This window comes from Myotis lucifugus, unplaced genomic scaffold (genome assembly GCF_000147115.1).
Source record: "Myotis lucifugus unplaced genomic scaffold, Myoluc2.0 scaffold_24, whole genome shotgun sequence".
Classification (NCBI taxonomy): domain Eukaryota; kingdom Metazoa; phylum Chordata; class Mammalia; order Chiroptera; family Vespertilionidae; genus Myotis; species Myotis lucifugus.
Window position 1 is genome coordinate 10,437,061 of NW_005871072.1, and position 26,680 is coordinate 10,463,740.

Below are 26,680 nucleotides of genomic sequence, written 5' to 3' on the forward strand. Positions count from 1 at the left end.
GGTGGGGGGGGGGGCAAAGGGCAGTCAATGCGGGGGGGGGAGGAGACGGTATGTAAAACTTTAGACAATAAAAAATAATAAAATTAAATTAAATAATTTTTTTAAAAAGGTTTTTTTAAAGTTCAGACTCAATATTAAAGTCGTAAAAGATAAATTGGTATATGTCGTGCATAAAGATATATAATTAAAACAAACTTTAAGGAGAAAAAAAATGTTAAATCAGCAAGGGAAGAGAAACAAAGGAAATGATTACACTGCATTAGTAGACAGCAGAATAGTGTAGTGGTTCCAAGTACTGATTTTGGAGTCAGATCCATTTGGATTTCTATAAAGGTCCAGCTATTACTAGGGTGGCTTCAACCCCACCAGAATTCAGTCTCTTAATCTGTACATCCAGGGAAAATATGCTAAAATATCGAAGTGGTTCTGAGGATTAATCAGATATGACGTTATGCCTAAACTTAGCCTAGTAGCAGGAACACACTGATGCACAGTACACTGCCACTATTACAACTAAGGTGAAAATGATGACAAGCCAGGAAATGGCTTAGTCCCTGTATTAGTTTCCTAGGCTCCCATAACAAATTATAACGAAGTGTGTGGATTAAAATAAATAGAAATGTATTACTTCGCAATGAGGGAGACTAGAAGTGTGAAATCCAGGTGTTGGTAGGGCCATGCTCTTTTTGAAGGCTCAAGGGGGGGAGTCTGTTTCCTGACTTCCTCTTAGCTTCTGGCATTGCCAGTGTTCCTTACCTTCCTTAGCTTGTAGACATATCCTCCAATCTCTGCCTCTATCATCACAAAGCATTCTCCTCATGGGTATGTCTTTGTGTCTCTTCTTTTCATATAAGGACACCAATCAGGTTGGATTAAGGGCCTATTCTACCCTAAAATGACTTCATCTTAACTTAATTACCTCTGCAAAGGCCATATTGCCAAATAAGGTCACACTTACAGGTACTGAGGGTTAGGGCTTCAACGTAACTTTTTGTGAGACAAGTTACCCTTAATAGACCCCCAAGGAAGAAGATAGAAATGAAGGATGCACACTTAGGCTTTCCCCAAGTCCCCGGTCTGTACAATGCTGGAAAATACTGCATTTGGTTCTGAAAACTTTCTAACCATAAATAAGTTAAACACTGAAAATCATTCAGAATAGAAACACAAAACAACTTAGGAAGTGGAAGAGCTGACTAATAAGGAAATCTAAGCAGAGTGAAATAACTACATTGCCCAAGCAAAATCCACAGGGAACGAGTGAGAAGTTTGGATCCGTCCAGAAAACAATACAGTGAGATATTTGGTTGCAAAAATTAACTGTGATCAGTTTTGAATGAAACCAGAAATAGAACAGTATAGTTAATCCTTATTCTGTGCATGGAATAACAGAAATCTCTTAACTTCTGAAACAATGCAGAGATTTGTGCATAATGCTAATCAGAGGAAACTATATTTCAGCAAACCACACACACAAAAGGTTACTCTTTTTCTAAAAAATCTAAAATCTATTTTAGGTTTCTCTAAGTGATTACAGTGGTTTACTATTTTTTAAAAGTTCTGCAATTTAAAATGATAGCATTTGTTAGACAAATATTGTTTTCTCCTTTTTTTCTTCTTTTTCCATATTTCTCTTCCTTTCTCCACGTAATTCATAGTGAGAATGTAGTACTATATAGTTTCCTTATTTTTATCAAAGATCATAAAATCATATGAATACATACACACATACACACATGCCCTCAATTATATCATAGAATTTCATATTTTGAAATTCTCTTGCATGGAAAATATGGCTGTCCTAACTTTTTTTACATGCACAAAGGAAAAATAATTACATAGTTCTGAACTTAAAATGAAAAACAATATTTACTGTTCCATTATTCCCTAAACACCACGTGTGCTGACCAAAAGCAACTTTTTCTGAAGTTACTTCCATATTTTTAAATAATCAACTCATATACTATTTTTTTTCTTTACTAATTTTAGATATCATCAATTATTGACTCTGGTTATGAATGATAGAGATTAATTCTCTTACCTTCTGTTCCTCCCTACCAAATTGCTATTATATATTATTTTAGTTAAATTAATAACTGACCATTATAACTATTTAAATGCTTTTCACTATCAAGCAGCATAGTGTAAATATTTGCATATCTTGTAGAGTTTTCTGGTTTTTGTTTTTTCTGAGGTTTCTAATTGCCTATCTTTTTTCTAGCCTTTCATTTTTTCCCCTGTCCATTCCCTTAACCCCTTTTAACACATGTTTTTAATTCTAAACAATCACACCAACATATCTGCTACTCTATTGGTTACCCCTTTTCTTCAGAAGTTCACTTCCTGGGATTTTCTATCCTTTTGTTACAATCAGGACTTTGGCACACTAGGGTTGATGCACTATTGCTCATCGTGGACTTTCTTTCATCACTTTCCTAGGTTTGATCCTTTTTCTGAATCCTTTTTTTTCCTCTTTCTTGCTTGATTCCTTTATATTTTTTTTTTTTGGAGCATACTCCCAAATAGCTTCCTAAGAAAGAGTAGTTGGAGCTTAAATTTGAGTATTTGCCTCCTTAAAAATATCTATAATCTCCCTCACAACTTATTCATTACTTAGTGCAGTGGTTCTCAACCTTGGCTGCACATTAGAATCACCTGGGGATCTTTTTAAAATCCTATTTTCTGGGCCTCATCCTCCGGAAATTCTGTTTCTTTGTTACTAATGTTGTGGCCCCACCCCATAACAAAGAAACAGAATTTCCGGAGGATGAGGCTCAGAAATCAGGATTTAAAAAAGATCCCCAGGTGATTCTAATGGGCCGCCCAAGGTTGAAAAGCCCTAAGGAGAAAAATTTCGAAGGGGGAAAAATGGAAATTTTTTAAATCCTTTTTTTCCCATTTTTAAGCACACCCGGTTCGAAGCCAAATTGGAAATATCTCGTGAATTCTAATTCTCAGTCTTTTATAGTCAATCTCATTTTGTGTGTTTTGTGTTTTCTCTTCATCACTAATGCTATAAAATTCCATTAAGTTCCATGGTGTGCTTTTATTTTAAACTAGAGGCCTGGTGCACAAAATTTGTGCACAGGTGCAGTCCCTAGGCCTAGCTGGCAATCAAAGCACAAGCATTTGACATGGAAGGGCAGGTCCCAGCTGACCTCTGGGCCCTGGGCAGTACCTGGGCCCCCACATGCCCCCCTTCACCTGAATCACAGTGCCCAAGTCCCCATGCAGAGATGTGGTGAGCGCCGCCAGGGTGCAGCATGGGCCTTTGGGCTGCCCACCAGCACTGCACAGGATCCGGGCGGGCAGTACACTCTCTCCTGTCTGACCTTGCAGACTGGCTTCTGCGTGGCGGGTGGCAGCAGGTGTCCCTGTGTCCTACATCTGTGCCTGCCACCCTCCATGGTGTTTATCTGGAAAAAGCAGCAGGAGCAGCAGCTGCAGCTCTACTCCAAGGAGCCATGAGTATGGGCCTGCTGCGGACAGCAAGGGACCCGGCATGGCACCCGCTCCGAGGCCACAGCCAGGAGCACATTCGGCACTCAGGTGGGGGCCATGGCCAGAGCCCAGGGTTGGGGCAGAGGCCAAGCCCTGATTGGGGCCAAGACCACTGGGGCAGGAACCAGGCCTGACTGGAACCCATGGGGAGCCCTAATGGCCCCTGCGGTCCCAGCGGCTGTGGCCCGGCTCACCCAAAAGAGGCCATGCAGGTGTGGGGCAGGCTCCTCTCAGGCACCTGGCACCTGAGCATGGGGGCTTCCCTGGTGCACAAGCCCTGGTGACCGGGGGAAGGGTAGCAGGGGGAGTGAGAGTGAGCTCTGCAGACACATCGCATTCTTACCACACCTCTGTCCCCATCACCTCTGCCCCCTGGTAGCCGGTGAGAGGTCGCAGCTCCCGGCCCAGGAGCCATGGGAGGTTGGTTGCCGCCACTAACCCCCAGTTCCTCATCCCAGACCGGGGCCTGGCCCCAATCAGGCGATCAGGGCCTGCCGGCTGGGGGGAGGAACCAACCATCACAGCAGCAGGCAGGCAGTGGGCCGAATGGGGCCTGCCAGCTGGGGGGAGGGACCCAGGAGGTTGGCCACCAGCCCCAAGGAGGGGGCCTGCCCTCGCCCCCCTGGAAAAGGGGCCATGTCCACTGCCACCCACCCCCAGTTCCCTGTCCCAACCAGAGGCCTGGCCCCAATCAGGCAATGGGGGCCTGCTGGCCGGGGGGAGGGACCGCAGAAAGTTGGCCAGCAGGCCCCATCCGGCGATTGGGGCTTGTGGGCCAGGGGCAGCTCCTGCCTTGAGTGTCTGCCCCCTGGTGGTCAGTGCGCATCATAGCCACTGGTAGTTCTGGTCGTTCCGGTCATTCCGTCATAATGGTTGCTTAGGCTTTTATATATATAGATTATTGTTAAATATACTTGCTTGAGCATTTTGGAGCTTTCTCAGGGCTCAATTTATTTATTTTTTTATTAGGCTGAAATGTCAATGCCCTTTATTTTCTCTTTTTCTTTCTGGAAATCCTTGCCTAGGATGTTAGACCTCTTGGGTTCATTCTGATAGATACTTTATCCTTCCTCTCCTCCTTTGTGCTCTACTTTCTGGGAGGCTGAGTTAAACTTAAGTTCTGCTTCTTCTAAAATTTCTATTTTAATTTTCAATATGCCTTTCTTTCAACTGTATTAATCACTTTATTAATTCTGTTCATATTTTATAGTTATACTATACTCTCCTACCTATCTTGAGAGTTTTGTGATTGTTGTTGCTGTTTTCATTTTCTATTAACTATTAACCCTGCATTTTCTCTGATTGATATGATTGATTTTCTCTGTTTGCTTACTTAGATCTCTGTTTTATATCTGAAATTCTCCAAAAATGTCATGATCATAGGTTGTTTGTTCACATGTAAGCAATGGTAATCCCTGTGCATTTGAGCAAAACTTTATTTTAGGATGATTAGGTAGAGAACTGTCTATTTTAATAATGGGACTCCTAATGACATTTTATAAAGATTTTGTTTTCTTTCTACTCTGAAGCCATCCAGTTATGGAGGAGAAATTTCTCATTTTCTAACTGTATAATATGGTATGATGACAGTCACCAGACCATTGAGTTAAATTTTTGTGATTTAGAAAAAGGCCCACCTTCTCAAGACAATTTATACCCATCTGTTGGAAGATTTTAATAATGACCCAATTTGGTTAAATAAGGACTTTACTCTCATCTGCTGGAAATCGTCATGAAAAGTCTATGTCAGTATGAATGGTAGCTCCTAGCATCAAACAGGCACATCCAGGTCAACATGCATGGCAGCCTCATTCCTGGTCTTTTCTGAATCTGGGGCTTCTGGGGCAGGAGGGAGGCAGGAGACATACACTTCCAGTTAATTTCCCTGCTTTAGTCCCATAACCAATGTTTTTCTCTGCTGAATCTCCAAGGGCTCATACCACTGTGATTCAAATTGCTTAGAGAAGTAACTCCTCTCCTTAACCAGAAAAAAGCTTGGTCTGTTATTCTGATTTCCTAAGCAGTGGGAGAGGAATGAAAGGAGGTGACTCTTGCTTTCTGATTTTCAACCAGATCCTGCTTTCAGCCCTGAACTCTTTGCTCTCCCCAGTTTCCAAATCCCAAAACTCTCTGAATTTGGAGCAAATAATTTTATTTCTTTTAAAAGTTTATTTTCCTGCATACATTTCAGGCTGTGGCTTTCTCCACCCTTCTCAGTCAATACTCTATCTTATTTCTGTCCAAAAAAATTGTTACATCTATTCCCACTGATATCCCTTTTCCTAGTCAATTTGTCCTTTCATTTTTTATGCATTTAGTATCATATTAGTGAGGCCTGAAAAGAGCAAAAGGAGACAAACACATGTTATAAATCTACCTTCTTAAACTATAAGGCCATATGTGACTTTTATAAAATTAATTAACAACAAAATAAACCAGCAGAAAGTGGAGGCAACAACAATTAGAAACTGGCAATCATTCACTGAATAAATGCTGTGTGCCAGGCCCATCATATGATCAAAGAATTTGTGATGCAACATATTTATATTTTAAGATAAATAACCTGAGGCTACTTAGGAACATTAAGTAAATTTCCCAGGATTACATAGATGGTAAATGGTGAGCAAAAATTTATATCTATATCTCTTAGGCCTCAAGGCCCCAAATTCGATGTGTATCCCACTAACTCACACTGCCTCTTTTGTTCACAGGTATATCCTGAAGTTACTATAAGTTTAATCCAAATTTGTCTCAATTTTCAGTGCTCTAAAAAGATAATTGAAATGTTTGTGTGATCATGAGACACTAAGTAAGCCACAATGTTAAAAATAATAATAAAACAACACAAAAAACGCTATTTCAACAACTTTCCTTATAATTGGAAAGAAAAATAAGACAATTTTCAGCAGAAAGTTTGAAATGAGCCTTTTCAATTTAATCTTTCATCATAACAAGAAAACTCATTTAACCAGAACACGGAACTAACCAAGAGCTCTGACAATAAAGATTTTGCTGTAATTGTGTAGCTTGTAATTCTTTAGAAATATGATTGAACTATCTGTAGGCATTCAAGTAAAAAAAAAAATGATTATAACTGACATAAAGCAGGAACGAGTAATTTAAGCTTTATAAGCCATCTCAGGAGGTTTTCTCTTATTTTTCCTTCAAATCCAATGCTAATTATGAAAAGTATCAAAACCATCAATATCAGGTTTGAGGATTTCTATTGCGACTAGAAGGTATAATTATGCTGATACCTTTCTCTACTATCCAGTGAATTTTGTAGACTTTTGAGTTTGTTTTTCCTTTTGAGTAGTTTATATTGCAAAGGATTTAGACACCCATGCTAACATCGCACTGGAATAATTCCTGACACATACTAGGTACTCAATCAATGTTTTTGGATAAACGAATGGCTCTCAGAATATATACTAGCCAGAGAACTAACATGTTTTTCAAAACTCCATAGATACCTAGAACCTTGAGTCAACTACAGTATTGTTTAATCTTACCAGACTCTTTTAGTGGGAATTAACAAGATTACATGCTAAAAAGGGTGAGAGAAGAGAAGACTTGAGAGTGATGAGATTTTAGAACTCATCAAACTGATTATCTTCACCTTCTGCCTTGAGGAGGATAGAAGGACTTCCTACCTGCCCAAACGGCATCGCTCACATTTTTTACATGCTCACAAAAGCTAATCTTAAGAAAGGCAAAGGGGAAATGCCATACCAGTTTGAACCTGAGCTGGACAGAGGTGTCTTATATATTATATTTTGAAATGGGGTTCTGAGATGACTAGGAATAATAGTCTAGATTAGGCTGGGCACCTTATAACAAACCAATGATGACAGTAAGTATTATTACTTTCTCTATTTTACAAATGAAGGAGCTGATATATGGCTAGGATAAGCAGCTAGCCCCACGTCACAGAACTAATGATAAATTATCTACTCTGGATTTCAACGAAGCAAGTCTGGCCCTACTTGGAGGTCTGTCAACTCATGTGGCTAGAGTACAAGGTACAGTTGAAAGTAGTGGGATATGTTGAGGAAAGCATTTGGGAACAAATGATAGTGGCCTTGATTATAAGTAGGATGGTGATTAATTCCCCACCAAAAGGCTAGATAAGGAGAAATTTTTTAACATGTGGTAGATCATAGGATTAAGATTTGGTAGATCATAGCACATATTAAGTCACCGGCTCTCTACAGCATTAAGATGAACAAGAGTATGTATGCTCCTTTGGCTGGGTCAAGCAAGCTTGTTCCCCTGAATTTCTGGAACTCTTTTCTTTTCCCATTTCCTGTCAGGGCTATAGCAGCATAGAAGATTACTGTGTGATGGGGGCTCAAATATTAATTTGGTTTCTGTTTAAAATACATAAACTGCAAGAGAACATCACTTCCACTATCAACTAGAAAAAGTCAGATAGTCTATAAAAGTTTAACCTTTTTTTTTAGTGACTTTCATTGCACCTTTATTGTACTCTAACCTATGCAACATATTTGATCAGCTATATTGACAGTAGAAAGTGGGTTTTTTTCTTTCTCAGCATCCTAACATCAGACTTACTCAATGCCCTGTCCTTTAGAAATCAATTTTGTGGTTTTTCAAACCTCAAAGAGCATGATCACAAAACAAGTAGATTTAGCCTGTTCATCAACATGGATCCAGTGAATGAAAAACCAACAGGAGGTGGGGAAGAATATAACAGACAACTTTAAATTAATGTGAATATATTTTACTGGTATCTTCATTTACCACACTTTGGAAATGCTAATGAACCAAAAAGTTATGGGAGATCTTTTATAAGTGAAGTAGCAAATGATAACTCCCCTCATAGAACAATGAAAAATCTGCCCCCTAAATCAACTGTACTTAGAAGAATTGGGCTTCCCAGGGAGGAATCTACATGTTACTTGTTCCCCTTGGTTGGAGAATACAGTGATAACATCAGGCTCTCTCTGCCCGCTAATAATTGGAGGGGAAAGCAAGCCATCTATTAGTGAGATCTAGAAGGTCCTTCAGGGGGAGAGGGTGGAGGAGATGTAGCTATCCGCCTATTTCCTTTTTCTGTAGCAGGAAAATACTAGCTTTTCTTTATTTTCTTCAGGAAGGTCAGCACCTCCTCCCCCAAGGAGACTGGCATTTGCCACATTGGCTACAGCATCTACCTCTAGCAATGCAATGTCACTTCCATAGAGAGAAACTTTTTCATTCAAACTTTCCTTCACCTGTGAAATTTCCTGAGTATTTTCTTCATCGTTTTGGCTCTTGCCCTTCACCTCCTCCTTCCATGGTAGGATAGTGGTCAGGGGAACATAATCCCTTATGCATTCTTTGTGTCTCTCCTCTAGGGTCGTCTTCAGCAAGCATTGGTTTGTCCTTGGGCAGGTAGAGACTGAAGGGACATCAGCTTCATCAGATCATCTTGCTTTGCCTTGTGGCTCTTGATGTCTTGTTATCTGCAGTGCCTGCCCAATAACATTAGCCTCTATGTGGCTTCTTTAGATCCTTAGTTCTAGGACTTCTGTTCAGCTAGATTTCAGCTAGTTCTCATTCATGGCTGTTCTGTGGTTTAGTTGTAATTTTGATGTGGTTAAGGGAGGATGCAGGTACTGCATTTACCTACACCACCATCTTGACCACAAAATTTAACTTTTCTTGAGGCCATCTGAGAGCTGAGGTTAGCAGGCACCGAGTGAAAGACATAGGGTGGCAAGCTCTCCCAAGAAAGAAGGGACCCAGAAGTCTTCACCTTTGGCAGAGCCTGGAAGGAAGAGTTAGCCACCATAACAGCAGGTAGGGAAAAACAACTAAAATTTTAATGAATTATGAAAGGCCAAACGTAGGCTACCGGGGAGCAGGTTAGAATCTGGGGGCCCCAAACACAAGGGGAATCTGCACTCACTCACAGGCTCTTTTCCACTGGCCTCCCCAGGGCACTAACAAAGATGTGGGGCTGGCAGGACAACTGAGAGACCCCTTCCCTTGTCTGTCCGCATAGAACTACGTCTACTTCACCAGACTTTCTGCCAAAAGAAACAAGTGTCATGGAAGGGGTAGGGAACACTCCCACCCCCGGGCCCAGGTAAAAGCTGCCAGTTCTCAGGGAGAGGTACAGGCAAGTCATCTGTCCCAGAAGGAAGGGCAGGCCCCTCCTGTCCCCACTATGAGCCTTGCTCTGAGTAACAAGCAGTAGGAGTCTACAGCTGGAGGGGGTGCAGGACTCAGGGAGGGGGAAAAGAAGCAAAAACCTTTTGCCTTGTGGGGAGAGGAGGGTACTTGGCTCCAAGATTCATGACTCAAAACTGAAAGATGTTACCAGTGGGAGGTGAAGGAGGAACAATCTCCCAGCCAATACACACCCCACTCTGCATCCGCATCCTTGCCAGAGATACAAGGTAAGGTTTGGGGTCATCTGTTATTGAACTGTAATTTAGCCTGCCCTACCTGAATCAACATTACAAATAAAAGGGGAAAGTGGAGCCAATCTTGGGAAGAAATATCAGCTCTGTATTAGCTTATGAAATATAGGCAAGGGCAGCTGTTTCTGGAATTGATTTGGGACTGGAACGTCAGTGTGCACATTTCAGTTTCCTGACCTCATTTGTATGATCCTACCACTATTTTGGTATTTTGACTTCCAAGAAAAAATGTTCTAAATATAATGCAATCTTTTAGGAATTTTTTGTTGTTATCAATCCTCACCCAAGGGTATGTTTCCATTGCTTTTTAGAGAGAGTGGAAGGGAGAGGGAGAGACACAGAGAGAGAGACATCTATGTGAGGCACATAGTTTGGTTGCCTCCTGCACGTGGCCCTGGGGGCCGGGATGGAGCCTACAACCAAGGTACATGCCCTTGACTGGAACTGAACCCAGGACCCTTCAGTCCACAGGCCAACGTTCTATCCGCTGAGCCAAACTGTGTAGGGCTCTTTTAGGAATTTTAATAGCCTGTTATTTTCTGTATGCTTTGTTGTGGACAGAAATCACCCACTTAAAGTTTATTGTTTAACATGAAAATATTTTTACTTAATGAAAAATTGTTCCATTTAATAATTTTAGGAATTTTATAACAATTCTGGAACAAATCACTCCCCTGTCAAATTTTCCTTTTCTGGCTGCTGGCAGCACTCGATCGCACTGAAATAGAGTGTGGGTGAAGCTGAAGAACTTCGTTTGCCAAGACCTCCCACACTGCCTCCCTCAAACTCACCAGTCAGCCACCTCAGTGACTGTGGCTCATGAGAAGCTAAGCCTCCCAGCCCCTCAGTTTCTTTCCATCTCATTCACAATATCAATAGCCATCATCAAATGTCTTTTGCCTGACCCTCACATCCCCAGTATCTTCAAAGAAAGCAGTTTTCGTAGTGCTAACTTAGCCAATTTTTGTTCCTTGAAGTTTATCAGTAACAAAGTATATATACACTGCTAAGTGAGGAAATCTGAACTCATTTTTTTTGCAAAGTATTTTTAAATGGGAATTTTTTAAGTTATTTGTTAAATTTTTATTGAATTTATTGAGGTGACATTGGTTAATAAAATTATAGGTTTCAAGTGTACAGTTCTATAATATATCATCTGTATATTATGTGAATTTTAAAAAGACTTAGAAACATTTATAGAATATCTTCTATCTTCAACTCAGCAAAGTATTTTTAAAAGTGAACTTTTTAATAGGTTTAACAGATATTTATGTATATCACAAATGTGCCAAATACTGTTCTAAGCACTTTACAAATATTTACTCACTAATCCTCTTAACAACTGAAGACAGGAGATAAATTAGTCTCTATTTTACAGATGAGCAAACTGAGTGTCAGAAAGGCAAAGTAATTCACCCAAGGTCACACAGCTGGTGAGTGAGGGAATCGGGATTCAAACCCAGGCAATCTGGCTGCAGAGATAAGGCATCAACTTGCAGTGAAAAGGGATTGATGCCAGATTCCCTTACAATGTGTCTGGTGCACCCGAGTTGGCAATGCTCAATCTGGAGAAGGAACAAGTATCTGTTTTGTGTTTTTATTAAATAGTCTGTACCACCATGTACCCATGTTGGGGGTGGGCATTCAGCAGTGACTTTCACTGTGAGAGTTCTAACAACTTGGAGTTTCCTACATAGTCTTGTCTCCATAGGGTTATAAATATCAAACTGACAAATTATAATTCAGTGCTCTATCTAAGTAGGAATTCATACAATAATAAGTCCATATTGGTGTCTATAATGAGAACTCACACACACAGTCATTTTCAATGAGTACAAGAAAGTCAAAATTTTTAAGAAGTATAAAATGAATCATATTTGTTCCTCGTCTCCAGAATTATGCACAGCTCTCAGTCTAAATCCCCTGCTAATTCATTGAATGACCTGAAGCTAATATCTAATTAATGACCCTTAATTACCAGAGCTGTATAAATGTTAAGGATTTTTATCTTTAAAAGTCTCTCTAGTGCTTTCTTACAAGCAGGGCAAACAGCTCTTCATTCCCACCTGCCTTTGTGTTTATTTTTGTCACCATGAACAATTTATTCTCTCTTATAATCTTATTTTCTCGTTTTTGCAACTCAAAACCAATTCCATCCAGAGCTAATTCTCAGGGAGAGTGTACAGTAGCTTCACACTATGGGGGATGGTTTTGACCGTTTGCCAAGACATGGATTGTGCTTTGAAAAAATTATTAAACATATAATTCATTAGTGAAAGCAAGAGTGATTATCCAGAAATGGCATCATTTGCCGACAGGTAATCAACCACCTTAGCTTTCCTATTGGGAGACATAGGAGATACCACACACAAAGGAAAAGACAGATCCATAAAGCAAAATTAAATACTCTGAATATAAAATGCAGTATTCTAAATTACCAAAAATAAATAAATAAATGAAGGTGGCTATTTACTGTAAGTTACTGTGACTCTTCTCACTATATAACGCAGATGTTAGCTGCCCCATGCATCCTCACCTGTTATCGATATTGTGCACAACCTTGACTCAAACACAGAAAGGCATCTCTTCTAATTTTCCCAAAAGAATCCACTTATCCCCTCTTAAAAAGAGGAGTAACAAATGTCCATTTCACTGAAGATTATTGTTGGGAGTCCAAGGGCAGAAATTAGGAAGAGGGAGCAGACAGAGCACAGATAAGAACTAAGTTAAAAATTCATGGAACACATTTTTCTTCCCCTAAAACAGTGGTTCTCAACCTTGGCTGCACATTAGAATCACCTGGGAATCTTTTTAAAATCCTGATTTCTGGACCTCATTCTCCGGAAATTCTGTTTCTTTGTTACTAATGTTGTGGCCCCACCCCATAACAAAGAAACAGAATTTCCAGAGGATGAAGCCCAGAAATCAGGATTTTAAAAAGATTCCCAGGTGATTCTAATATGCAGCCAAGGTTGAGAACCACTGCCCTAAAACCTTCTATAACTGGGCTGCCACTGGTCCTTTCAGCTCGGGATCTTTTCCCCACCCACATGCCTTTTTTGCACACAAATTTCCTTTCTCACCTTGCATCTGTGGTTAAGGGACTATCTTTTCTCTCCTGGTCATGCCCTTTGAGTCTCTTTTCACTCCAAGAAATTTATTGAAGTTCCCCCCTGCGACCCCCCCCCCGCCCACCTGCATACACACAACAAAGTGTTTTCCCCAAGAGAAATTCTTGCAAATAAACTTTTCTTCATCTTGTTACACTTTTTAAAAATCTAAACTATTTCATGTGTATGTTGATTTGTTTTAGTGAGGCTGAAAGAAATTGAACCACTGTAATATTATTTCTGAAATAGGGCTTATTTCTGCTTTGCATATCCCTTACTACTCTTCCACTTCCCAATCAGTGAAATGTCAGAGGACATGTAAACAGAACCACTATGGAATAAACCCAGGCAGCTTGGCTTAAAGAGCACGTGAAGCTGGCAGCCACTTCAACCCCGAGTCCTTGATTTCAAAAGAGTTTTATTTTAAGGACATGCTCTCCCCGTGTGGGCGTGAAGGGAGCTTGCTATAATGTTGGTTTCAGGGAATCATTTTGGAAGAGTGCTACTCAGTGAAGCAAGTGCTGGATATTATCCAATTGTTATTCTAGCATTCAGTGTGCAGCCCAAATCACTTTTATTTGATGGCCGTCAAACTAGATGGAAAAATACAAGTCCTTTATTTCCACTTTTGCATCACTCCACTTAGCCCTCACAATGAATCCTCAGCTCACTCAAATGTGCTTAAAACTACAACCAGGTATTACTTACGTACACACTCACACCCACCCACACACTCACAGTACCTGGGCAAACCAGCCTATGATGTGTAGTCACTGCAGGTGCAGGCCAATGAGCCCTACAGAGTCTGTCTCTGGTTCTTCACCTCTTCAGCTGGGGCCCGGCACCCTCCCAGCCTCAATTCCACAGCAGAGCCTCTCTCCCACTTACTATGGGCAAGTCTCTTAATCTCTCTAGTCCTCAATTTTTCCATCCATCGAATAGACATAGTACTATTGACTGTACTAAAGATTTAAAATGCGAGGATATATGTAAAATATTTAACACTGACCCTTAAAAACATAGGGGATTATCAGTAAACACTATGATGTTGTTGCTGATATCAATCGACTCCTCCCAGACAAAAATAGAATAAAAGAGACCCTGGGAGAATGATTTCACCAGCTGGTCTGGAAAACCATACCCCCTGAAAGACAGCAATGGTTCCACTGCCTCAACAAAACTCTCTCCACCTCCTCCCAGAAATGATGATTAAGATCTTAGGCAAACTCTCTAAAGAATTGCTACCCTTGCTATCAGTCTTAAGGAATTGCAGGTAAATAACATGTGAACATGGTTACTCTTCTTCCCCCACCCAGTTTTAAACTAATGAGTACCACACCAATCCAAAAACAAACTGTCTAAAGATAGAATTCTGTGAGGAAACCGGCTTACCTAGTTTAGCCCATGCTATCTTGGGCGCCCATGAGACCCAGGTGTCCGTATTTATAACAAAACCTAGAGGAGTTTCTTTAACTCAGGTGTTTTAAAAGTTGGCTTAAGAATAACTGAGTCCACATCTTTGCTATGTACATAACATGAATTTCACAAGGCCTGGAGTAAATTAAAATTTTCTCTTTACTATGAAATTAAAAATAATTTTCCAAAAAAAGCACCTTTTAATCTGCCTTAAGCTAAATTCTCCTCTATGTCTCATATGGTTCTTGCCCCGTGCTATCCATGGGGAAGACTCTGTTTCTTAATCCCACGCCCTTATTACAAGTCAGCATCTTTGGAAAAGTCTTGACTCAAGGTACTGAGCTGATGAATCAATTTCTACATGTGAATATAGTAAACTGCTGCAGAGACTTATAAATGTGAGCACATCTCTGCTACTTACTAGCTCATAGGAAAGCTGGCTCAAGCCTCTTCTCATCAGGGAAGCTGGTATTTTCTGGCTTGAGTAAACTAAGAACTCTGGGAAGTCTGTAGAGAGCAAGAAAGGCAATGGGCTGCTGCCATGATTTCTCCCTGGCACAAAGGGAGTCCTGGTCCCCTGCTGACTCAGATAGCCACGAGGGCCAATGTGCATCTTTGGGGGAAGGTAATCCATTGCTAATATATCTTCAGCAGAGGACAATCACACTGACATGTTCTTCCAACAAATATTCATTGAGCTCCTCTAAGTAAGGGAGATACAACAGTGAAAAGAACAATAGCATCCCCACCTTCCTGGCGCCAACACTGATGGCAAAGAGAGTATGTTCCGGCAGCACTGACTCGGCCTCGGTCACCGAGAGGCAGAAGGGCCAACACTTCTGGGAAAAGTCTTTGATCTCATGTCTTCTCTCCTGATGCTCCTCTGGCACTTTTCCTAGATTTTATTTTATTATTTGATTTTATTTATTTTATTGTTGTAAGAACATGCTTGATGTGCCCTCTTAATACATTAAGTGTACAACACAGTTTTGCTGACTATCAGCACAATGTTATACAGATCTCTAGAGCATATGCATCCTGTCTGACTTGAAACTTTATGCCCTTTGATTGGCAACTCCCCACTTCTCCTTAGCCTCTGGCAGCCACCAGTCCATATTTTGCTTCCATGAATTTGACTATTTTAGGTACCTCATTTAAGTGGAATTATTGCCGGAGAAATTAGTGGGTCCAATTTCTCAGACATTAGTGGAAGTGAGGTCCTTGGGGCACTGCTAGAATGAGCACTACTGGAGACCCCCCCCCCCACGAGGAATGAATGGTTTTTATTGGCGTGGAATTCTATTTCTCAGGTTGCAAAATTCCATGCTCCTTAACCCAGTCCTGACATAGGTGCAGCTGTAGGTCCAGCAGAGCCAGCCGTGTCCAGAGTTTCTGTTCCATGTCGCAGCCAGGTCCAGTTCAGCATCAGGCAGATTCAGTCTATTAATCCATTGTGTAGTGTCCACATGGCTGGGGGCCACATGGGCAAATACAAGGGAATGCACCCCCTGCAACAGGAGTCCCAAGAGAATTAGAGGGCCAAGAGCAAAGAGAGAGAAACATCCTTTGTCTAGGAGTTTAAATATTTAGATTTCACATGCTCGCAGTGGCCACGCCTATTCTGGCCACTGACTTGTTCCCAGGTGTGACTGACAGAGAGGCTCCTTCCATGTCACCCAGCTTCCTGGGCATGCGTCTACTGTCCAGTCCCTTCCCCCAGCAATTTTCAGGGAGCAGTCCTAGAGAGGGTTAACTGCAGCTTCCTGGCAAAGCTGTATAAACGGCATGCCTATATTATCTAGTCTCCTCTTTGCTCCTTTCCTGTTAAATGATAACCGGATTATTACAACAGTATCAGAATCATGCAGTCTATACCACCGTGCACATGCCCCATCTCATCCGATTGTTTTTCTTTTATTTGCTTAATTTAATTCATGTCTGGTTTTATGTCTAAAGTCCGACTATTAAAACACAGGGCACAGGGCACATCTGCCTCACCAAGCTTACAATGCACCCAGTGTCATTTGTAAAAGAAATATTGCCAACTGCAGAGAAACATTTGGAAGCATCCAAGCCCCGCAGGTAACCACAGGCCCATCCTAGCCAGGCTTTCCATTTCACTCCCATGGCATTGTGCCCCAGAGCCCCTTCTAACTCAGGCTCCAGGAGGAACATTGGGAAATGGACAGCATCTCCCTGGGGGGCCTTAGGTACAAAGGTGCCAGGGATATCTGCAATCTCATGGCCCAGTTAGACCATAATTTTATGCCCATGAGGGTTTAAAGTCAGAATCCAATCTTATCCAGAGAGTAAATCAGCCCTGCTGAATGGGCAGTGGTGTGAAGGGTAATTATAGTGAAAGGCAGCAGTTCTCCTTGGGCCCTGGAAGCCAGGGCGATTTTGAACAACTCATCTCACACCCATTTGTCTCAGGAAGAACAGAGGAGCGGGAGCTAGTAGGGATGGTCCTGAACCTGCACTTCCCTCTGCACAGCTGCTGCCTGCACCATTTGGGAGGCCAGCTGGGGAAAGGACTCTGAGACTTTCCTTTAGCTGCTCTGGCCTTGCAACCCTGCCAGGTTCGTCTCTGTGGGAGCCAGAGTGCAGAGAGCCTCCCGGCACAAAGCAGGCATTATGCGCGCATCTGTTTCACCAACTCAGCAAGGCAGCATAGTTGGAGATAAATATATTTGGCAAACAGTATAACAACGGCTGCTACCACATATGGACAGAGTACAGTAGTACCCCCTTATCCACAGGGCATACGTTCCAAGATCCCCAGTGGATGTCAGAAACCACTGATAGTATGAAACCCAATATGTGTGTTTTTTTTCCTACACATACCTATGATACAGTTTAATACCTTTTCCATCTTAACTACGCACTTATCACGCACTGTAGCCATAAGTTCGTAGGTTGAGGTGCGATAGCAAAACTAAAACAATTTTTTTCCTTCTTCACAATTTCACAGATAAAAGATGTTCTTACCATAGATCTTAGCAACCTCAGCATACGATTTTTTTCTTTCCCAATTAAGTCCAGAACTTTCACCTTTTCACCTAAAGAAAGCACTTTCTGGCTTCTCTGTGGCATATCCAATTTGTCAGTATCACTACTCGTGCACTGGGAGGCCATTATTAAGTAAAATAAGGGTGACTTACAAGCGCTGATACCTCAACAATCTGATAACACCTTTGGCTACTAAGTAACTAATGGGCGGGGTGAGTAGCATGGAGACATCTGACGAAGGGTGAGTTATGTCTCCTGCTGCTGGAGCTGGATGTCTCAAGATTTCATGGTGCTACTCAAAATGTGTGCAATTTGAAACGTATGAATTGTTCATTTCTTGACTGTTCCATTTAATATTTTTGACTGCAGTTGCCCCCAGGTAACTGAAGTCTCAGAGAGTGAAACCAAGGGTAAGGGGGAACTACTGTAGTGTTGGAGCAACACGAATCAATTACTTGGACTTTGAAAAAGAAGATTCTTAACTGCAAAGAGGCTGGTCCTGTGACGATGGATGGAGGCAGTGAATGAGCTGAGCTCATGGCTTATATTTTGCAGTGCAGGACGAGGCTCCTTTCCTCCTGGGAAGCTTTGAAGAAGTGGAGCCACAGCGCCCTGACTGGTGTGGCTCAGTTGGTTGAGCACACTCCCAGGTACCCAGAGGTCGCCTGCTCTATCCCCAGTCAGGGCACATGCACAGGCTTCAGGCTTGATCCTCAGAAGGGGGCACACAGGAGGCAGCCAGTCAATGTTTCTCTCTCCCTCTCCCTTCCTCTATCTCTAAAATCAATAAAAACATATTTTTTAAAACAGAAAGAAAGAAGTGGAGCCATAGGAGAGCCAAGGTCTTTGCTCTGGATCCACAGCAGGTGCCAGGCTACCTGGGTGAGGCAGAGAGAGGGAGCCTCCCTCCTCAAACCCAAAAATCAGCCTTTGCATTCAAGGTGCAATGCATTTCGCAACTTCATTTCTTCTGAACATTTGCTTTTCATTTCAAGTCAGCTCCCGTGACCTCTGCAGAATTTCACAATCTCTCTTTAAAGAGCAGAATTCACACATATTGAGAAGAAATCTTCAACCTGGGCAGACCTAGGGAGTTCTCTCCTCAGACAGAAGCCAAATAAATATATTGGTGGAATTTGGACCCACAAACTGAAAAGATCAAGAGGTGTGTGTGTGTGTGTGTGTGTGTGTGTGTGTGTGTAGGTATGTGAGCATGTGTCTAGGTATGTGAATGTGTTTATGTGTGAGTGTGTATATGCGAGTGAGTGTGAGTGTGTGCGTATACCCCCACTCTTCTTATTGAAACAAAAGAGACACTTATCTATTCAGATCTCTGACAAAGCATTGAAGCTGTCTTGCTGAGAGCAGTGACTGTTGACTCCATTCATTATAGATGAAACTAACTGGGCATGTTTTGAGTTTCAGAATGGAAAGTTCTGACAGAAGCCCGTCAGTCTGTCCAGTGCCCCACAAAACGACTTCAAAGACATTCCCCAGGCTACTCCTGTTCTCTCCCTGAAAGTCTCTTTTTCAAGACTGACCACTTGTCTCCTCGGAAATGATACTGCTGTTGCCAGCACATCTGCTCCAAACCTTCTGTTCATGATTCCAGTTTGCAAAAGTGAGCTACTAATTATCTGGAATGTCCATTAACCTCTTGTCTCTTCATTTTTCCTGAAATTTCACCTCCCTGTCATGGTGATTTGAAAGTCAACAGTTTACCTGACCTCTCCATGCCTTGACTTCATATACCAATGAGACCATTTCTCCAGAACAGCCTTATTCTTTGACATGTACTAGTTGTTGTGAGACACATGAAGTGTTTATCTCTAGTCCTCTGAATTAAACAGACAATAGAGCAAAGAGGTTGAGAACACATCAATTTCCCAAGTTTCATAATCCCAAGTTCTCCATTAGTCATGTGGATTTGAACTAGTAACTTCATGTGTCTGTGCCTCAGTTTCTTTATCTGTAAAATGGGAATAATAGCAGTACCTATGTCATCAAATTTTTGTGGAAATTCAGTGAGTTAACATAATGTAAAATGCTTAGAAATGGCTGGGCACATAGTAAGCATTCAATAAATGTTACCACTTATTACCCACATGACAACTTTGCAAGGTGGGTGTTATTCCAATATTCTAAATGAGGAAGCTGAGCCTGGAGAAGTGATGAGGCCACACAGAGTAAACACTAAAGCTGTATTTTAAATTCAGAAATGTCAATCTCCAGAGCTTATGCTCTTGCCACACCCTCCCAGCTCAGGTACACTTGTTCTGAGCATTTGTTCCAAGCCTTGGTCCTCTTGGGCATCATTAAAGGTAGGCAAAGTAACAGCAACCGTGGATGATAATAATTATGGTTATAAAGCCGGTTTCTCTGCTCTAATGACAGCACCCTACACACCTCTCCATCACAAGCCTTTCCAACAAGAAAGATTCCATTTTTCATGACTTCTGCATAGAGGGGAAAAACAAAGTAATAAAGGTGAGTTAGGAAGTAAAAGACAGAAAAAAACTTCTCATTTTCTTAAGAGAAAAATGTCTTATACTTTTAAAAAATATTTTCCTATGTGGTCTTTTTCTTTTCCGTTTAGTTTTGTCCCTAATTTTTTTCTGAAAATTTGGAAGAATTTTCCCTAGTTATATACATATCTATGAATTTACATAGTATATTTTATCTTCTGTTTCTTTTAAGGAATAAAAGTTTTTCAGATTTATCACAGGTTCTAAATAATTCCTTTATGATTTGTGCTGTGGGATCCTTTTGAAGTCACAGAGGTATTTACTTTTCCCCAATTATGGAGTTCATTGGTGCATCAACTACTTGTTTTGTTCTCAGAACAAAGTCAAGCAGAGGGTAAACTTCCATGCCAGCCAGTGAACCTTGTTTCCAGTTTTCTAACAAAGACTTTGGTCTTACACCTCAAGGTGAGGCCCTACCTTAGAAAAGCACACAGACTTCTGGGATCTACCTGCATGGACATCTTCTCTCTAATTCCTCCCATCCCTCTGTTTGATCACCACCATATTAATACTACTTCACCTACTTTGTTGTTTACAATGTATGCTATCTCCCACTTTTATTGAAGACAGATTTTTATGTTTCCATTTCTCATTCCTTTTGTTGTTGTTGTTGTTGCTTTTGAATAAGCCAAAAGGAGAAGAAGGAAATGCCAACTTCATATCATTATCTGAAAAATGGAAATCATGAGTTCTTCTCAACCAAACACCAATTTTGCACCTAAAGTGATTTTGCACCATCAATCAATAACTCCTCATTTCTCCCTACCAACATCCCCTGGCCACCACCGTTCTGTTCTCTGCTTCTATGAGTTAAAATCTATGGCAATGCTATTGGATATCTAGCATCTGTTGCAATGACAGGTGTCTGGGACTGGAGATACCTTTATTATCAAGCTATGCCAAAAAGATGATTTCGTCATGGAGTTATTGATTGATGATACAAAGTTTCAGTTATGCAAAATGATTAATTTCTAGATATTTGCTGTATAATATACTGCATATAGTTAATACAGTATTGTGTACTATAAAATATGAGGATAGATTTCATGTTACATGTTCTTACTACAAAACACACATGAGGACATTTTTGGAGGATATATTTAGTGCCTTGGTAGAGGTTCTGGTATCACAGGTACATGCATATGTCCAAATTGATCAAGATGTATAGATTTTTTGTTTTATCAATTATAACTCAGTAAGCCTTTAAAAAAAGCTTTTTAAAATAGCTGGTATAGTATTGAATATATTGATTTTTTAAATAAAATTATAAAGTAAGAACACCGAATTATTTAAGAGGGCAGGGGGAACCAGCTTATACCCATTTACAGGTGTGTGTTTTTATTTGTTGGTGGCAGAAAAACTGGTGAGATGAGAATTTTCACTGCTGAAAGCTTTACAAAATTAGCTGTCACACTTGACATGTTAATTGTGGACAAACTGAATTTTCTGACAGATTTTCTGCAGCCAATATTTTAGTAAAAGTGCTCTGCTTTGGAAAGTCAAGAATGTCAGCTAAAGGTCGTCTCCCAGGGCATCGAAATGCCCCCTTTCTGTAACAAGATGTTAAAATTGGACTATTCCTGCTTCAGTTGAGTACTGGAGACAGCAAACAAAAGCTACTAAAATGCCCTTACATTATATAGTACAGGGCAAGACCGCCTCTGCAGAATTTGCAAAGGAAATGATAAGAAATCAGTTTTGCCACAATTCACTCATCCACCAAAAAAGGATTAAAGATAAAGGGATTCAAGAACAAAATTACTGCAGCAAGTTCTAGGGGGAGGGGGGGAGCTTCCATTTTCTCATCCCATGATAGAGGAAAAGAAGAGGGCAAGTAAAAGAAGTTTCTAGTGAATGGCTAAGAGAATTTGACCTTGATTGCCTGGCATATGTGGGGTCCAAGACTGATGTTAGACCATGCCTGAAACAATTCTGAGGCAAGATGCTAATGCTCACAGCTCCACAGTAACACCTCCACTGGGAACAAACTGCAAATCTTTGTGGGACAATAATTTGTGTCTTTCTGTGGTGACATGTGTGCCATATGGGGAAGAAAGCTGACCTGTTGCTGCCTTAAAGTGGACTTTGCTTAGGTGACCCTCCTGACGGTGTGATGGAACCTCAAAAGAGAGGATGAGCACAGGGTGGACTGCAGGATATACAGACTGAGGCTCAAATCATGAGAATGACAGAGAGCTCCAGCAAAAGTATTGCCATAACAGCACTGGAAAGAAAAAGAATCAGCATTGGGAACCTGCCATGGGTAGAGGGCATCAGTGCCAGAATTTCATCCCTGTGGGCATGAATATCACCATAGATTACTTGTACCTGTTCTAGACCTTTATATAAATAAATTCATACAATATGTACTCTTTTGTTTCTGGCTTATTTCACTCTGAATAATGTTTCTGAGATACATGATGTTGCATGTATCAGTATGTTATTTTTTTATTCTTTTTTAAATTTATTTTTGTTTGTTGTTTTAATTTTATTTTATTGTTTAAAGTATTACAAATAGTAGTACATATGTCTCCTTTTTTTCCCCAATGACCTTCCGCCGGCCTCCCCTACCACCTTCCCCCGCCCCCGGCACATGCCTTCACCCCCCACCCCCAGTGTCTTGCATCCATTGGTTATGCTTCTTATATGCATGCATACAAGTCCTTCGGTTGATCTCTTACCCACCCCAACCCTCCCCTGCCTTCCCGCTGTAGTTTGACAGTCTGTTCGATGCTTTTTTGCCTCTGTATCTATTTTTGTTCATCAGTTTATAATGGTCTTTATTATCCATAAATGAGTGAGATCATGTGGTATTTATCTTTCACTGACTGGCTTATTTCACAGCATATCCCATTGTGTAAATATAAAATTTCCAGGTGTTTATCTGGAAGCTCTATATATTTTGTTTTTACATTTAAGTCTATCCTCCAACCTGAACTAATGTTTTATAATGGTACAAAACATGAATTGAAGTTTTGTTTTATTTTTTATTTTTCTATACAGATATCCAGTTGTTCCTGCACCATTTTTTCAGACTCGTTTTTTTCCATTACATTATAGAGTTACTTTTGCTGCACAGCAAACTACCACAGAATTTAGTGGCTTAGAACAAGCCTTTTTTTGGGTCAGGAATTTGGGAAAGCTCTGCTGGGCAGTTCTGAACTTGGAATTTCTCATGTGGATACATTCAGATGTTGCATGGGACTGCCGTAATCTGAAAGCTCAACTAGGCTGAATGTCAACTATGGCTTATCCATATGACTGGCATACTGGCTGGCTGTTAGCCCAGCTGAGATTATCAACCAGAATATCTACACGTGACCTTCCCAGTATGGCAATCACAGGGTAGTCTTACATAGTGACTGGCTTCTCCCAAAAGGACTGTCCCTAGAGAACATGGCAGATGGCACATAGCCTTTTATGACTGACTTTCAGGAATTATAGTGTACATCATGTTCTTTTAGTCACAGGACCACCCAGATTCAAGACAGCACCACATCCTGGTGGGAGATGCATCTAAGAATTTGTAGTCATCTTTAAACCAAAACACCATATAGGTATGGGGCTATTTATGGACCTTTTTTTTCTGTGTTATTGAACATGTGCAACCTCCCATCTAAAAATATCTTGATTAGAATAATTTAAAGTAGTCTTGAAATCAAGTAGTATATGTTCTTTATTTTTTAAATTGATTTGGCTACTCTAAGTCCTTCACATTTTCATATATATCATCTTATCAGTTGTTACTAAAAAAACACACACACAACTCTGCTTAGATTTTGGTTTCGCCATTGTATTGAATCTAGAAAAAAATTTGGGGAAAGTTGATTTCTTAATAATATTAATTTTTCAATCCATAAATGGTTAATTTTTCCATGTTCTTAGGTCTTCTTTCATTCTTTTCAGCAATATTTTGTGGTGTTTCTTATAGAAATATTGCACATCTTTCATTAAACTTAAAACATATTTCTATGTATATTGTATTTTTATGCTATTAGCAATGAAACTGACTTTTAATTTCATTTTCCAATTGTTTCTTCCATGTATATAGAAATGCAATTGTTTTTTTGTTTTTTTTAATTGTTTTATTGCTTAAAGTATTACAAAGGGTATTACATATGTCTCCTTTTTTTTGTTTGCTTGTTTTTAAATACTGAGCTTGAATCCTGCAACCTCACTAAATTCACTTATCATACCTTATTATAGTGTATACCTCCAGTACAATGTTGAAAAGAAGTTTTAAGAGTAAACATCCTTGTCTTGTTCCAAAATTTAGGGATCAAATTAGAATTTTTGGTAAATATTTCTTTTTTTTCTTTTCTGCTTCAATCTCACTCTTCCTTCTTGCAGACTCTCCAATTACACACAAGTTAGACTGAGTGTTGTAGCCGCACAGTTCTCTGAGGCTATTCCTTTTTCAGGCTCTCTTCCTCTGATTCAATTTGAACAGTTCACTGATCTTTTTTTTGCTTCTATAGTGTTCACTCTTCTGTTAAACTCATCCAGGCAATTTTCTATATAGATATGTCTTAGTGTTTTTATTTAATTTTTTTTTATAATTTCAGTTTCTCTACTGAGATTACTTATCTGTTTATTAAGCACTAGGGGCCCAGTGCATGAATTTGTGCACCTTGAAAGGAACTGTAGGCCACAAGGCTGTGGTGGGCACAGGGGTGGGTCTCAGCCCACCCTCCGTGCACCCTCCCAGCCCCTTCTACTGTGGCCCCCAGTCCCCTGTCTGCTGGCAGCCCCACTCCCACCACCACCGCTCCCACACACTGATGGCACCGGCCCTGCTCACACCCGCTGGCAGTGCAGAGTGATTGGGGCTGGCGCCAGCAGTGGGTGTGACAATCTTCTCCTTTAAATCATTAATATACTTATAATAGCTGTTTAAGTTCGTTCCTGCTAATTCCAAAATCTCTATCATCTCTGGGTCTGTTTCCATTGATTATTATTTTTATTGATTATAGGGCAAAATAATTTCCTACTTCTTTCTCTAAGGATAGAACAGCCCAACATTTGAGTTGTGGCCTCTCAGAGATTTCAACTGAATGCCTTAAGTTTTAGAAAGGTCTCTCCACCTTGGCAAGTTAGAATTCTATTGCCACCCTGAGCTATGTGATCTCCAAAATCTCAGGCAGCTCCTACTTCCCTAAGTACCTTTTTGCTATCCAGCCTTACAGGGTCTCTCCATAGGCATGCAGCTTTGTATTTGGCCAAAGATTAAAGGGGACCTCTATGTAGATTTCAGAAACTCCTTTTCTGTCCAGCTGTCTCCTTTCAGATATCCATCCTGGAAAGTTCCAGCCTCAGCAGCCCCAAACTCTGCTTCCTCAGCCCAGTGAAACTGCTGTGCTTTGTCTGGGTTTTGAATTCCTGAGCTATGACCTGAAAGTGCCCCCAGTGAGAATCTGGGGTAATCATGGGGCTCATGTGTTTTCCTGCTCTCAGGAATTACATAGTCCATTGCTGCCTGTTGTCCATCATCTGAAAACAATTGCTCCATATACATTTGTCTATAGCTTTATAGTCATTCATATTGGAAGAGCTAGTCAAGTACCAGTTACCATCATGGCAAAAAGGTCATGTTAACATTTTATTCTCTAACATTTCCTGGAGACATCAGAAGCTGGCTAAGATTTCATCCCAGTTATAGAAATAAAATATACACACTGTTTGAAAGGATAATAATAAATTGGTTTTCTACTTGCATCTATAGAATTCAACTAATTCAACATACCCGTTATATTACCATTCCAGAAATGTATACATTATATCTATATGTGTGTGTGTGTGTATGTGTGTGTATGTGTATAAAATATATACACATATATAAATATGTGTAAATATACATATATATGGAATAAGAAAGAGAATAGGTTTAGAGTACATAAACACTGTCCTTTAATTAGGTAATGGAGGAAATGGTGATGTGTGAAACATTGATTATCTATATATATAAAAGCCTAAGTGACCATTATGACCAAACAACTGATCAGTTGACCAGTCGCTATGACATGCACTGACCACCAGGGGGCAGATGCTCAATGCAGGAGCTGCCCCCTGGTGGTCAGTATGCTCCCACAACCAACCTCCAGCAGCCAGCCAACCTCCCACAGTCCCTCCCCCAGGCCAGCCCCAATCGCTGGCCAGGACAAGGGACCCCACCCATGCACAAATTTGTGTACTGGGCCTCTGGTAAAGAAATAAAGTTGGAGTACTTCAGAACAGGAGGAGCCCTGAGTTCAGATTCAGTCCCAGCTCTGTTCCTTATTAACATTATTGAGCAAGTCATTTCACCTCTCAAGTCATTTCAAATCAATGTCCCCTACTATTACAGCTGGATTATAATATGGGCCCCTCTTTTATGTCATGAGTAGCAGATGTAAAAGTGTTTGCACACTCTCTATAAGTGCTCATTTTAATTGATATCAACTTGATTTGGGAGTTATAAGAGGTAGAACAACAAAACCTGTATCTTAGAATGTAGATACAGATTCTGTTTTTAACTCTGTCTTCTCTAAGCATATATAATAATATGAGAAGCTCTTATTTATTCAGTGCCTACTCCACACTTTGCACTGTTTTGGAGATTTTAGCTTACTTACTGTCTACAATAAACTTTAATAACAGGCATTAACATTGTGATTTTGCAAATCAAAAAACCAAGCAAAGCAAAGTTAAG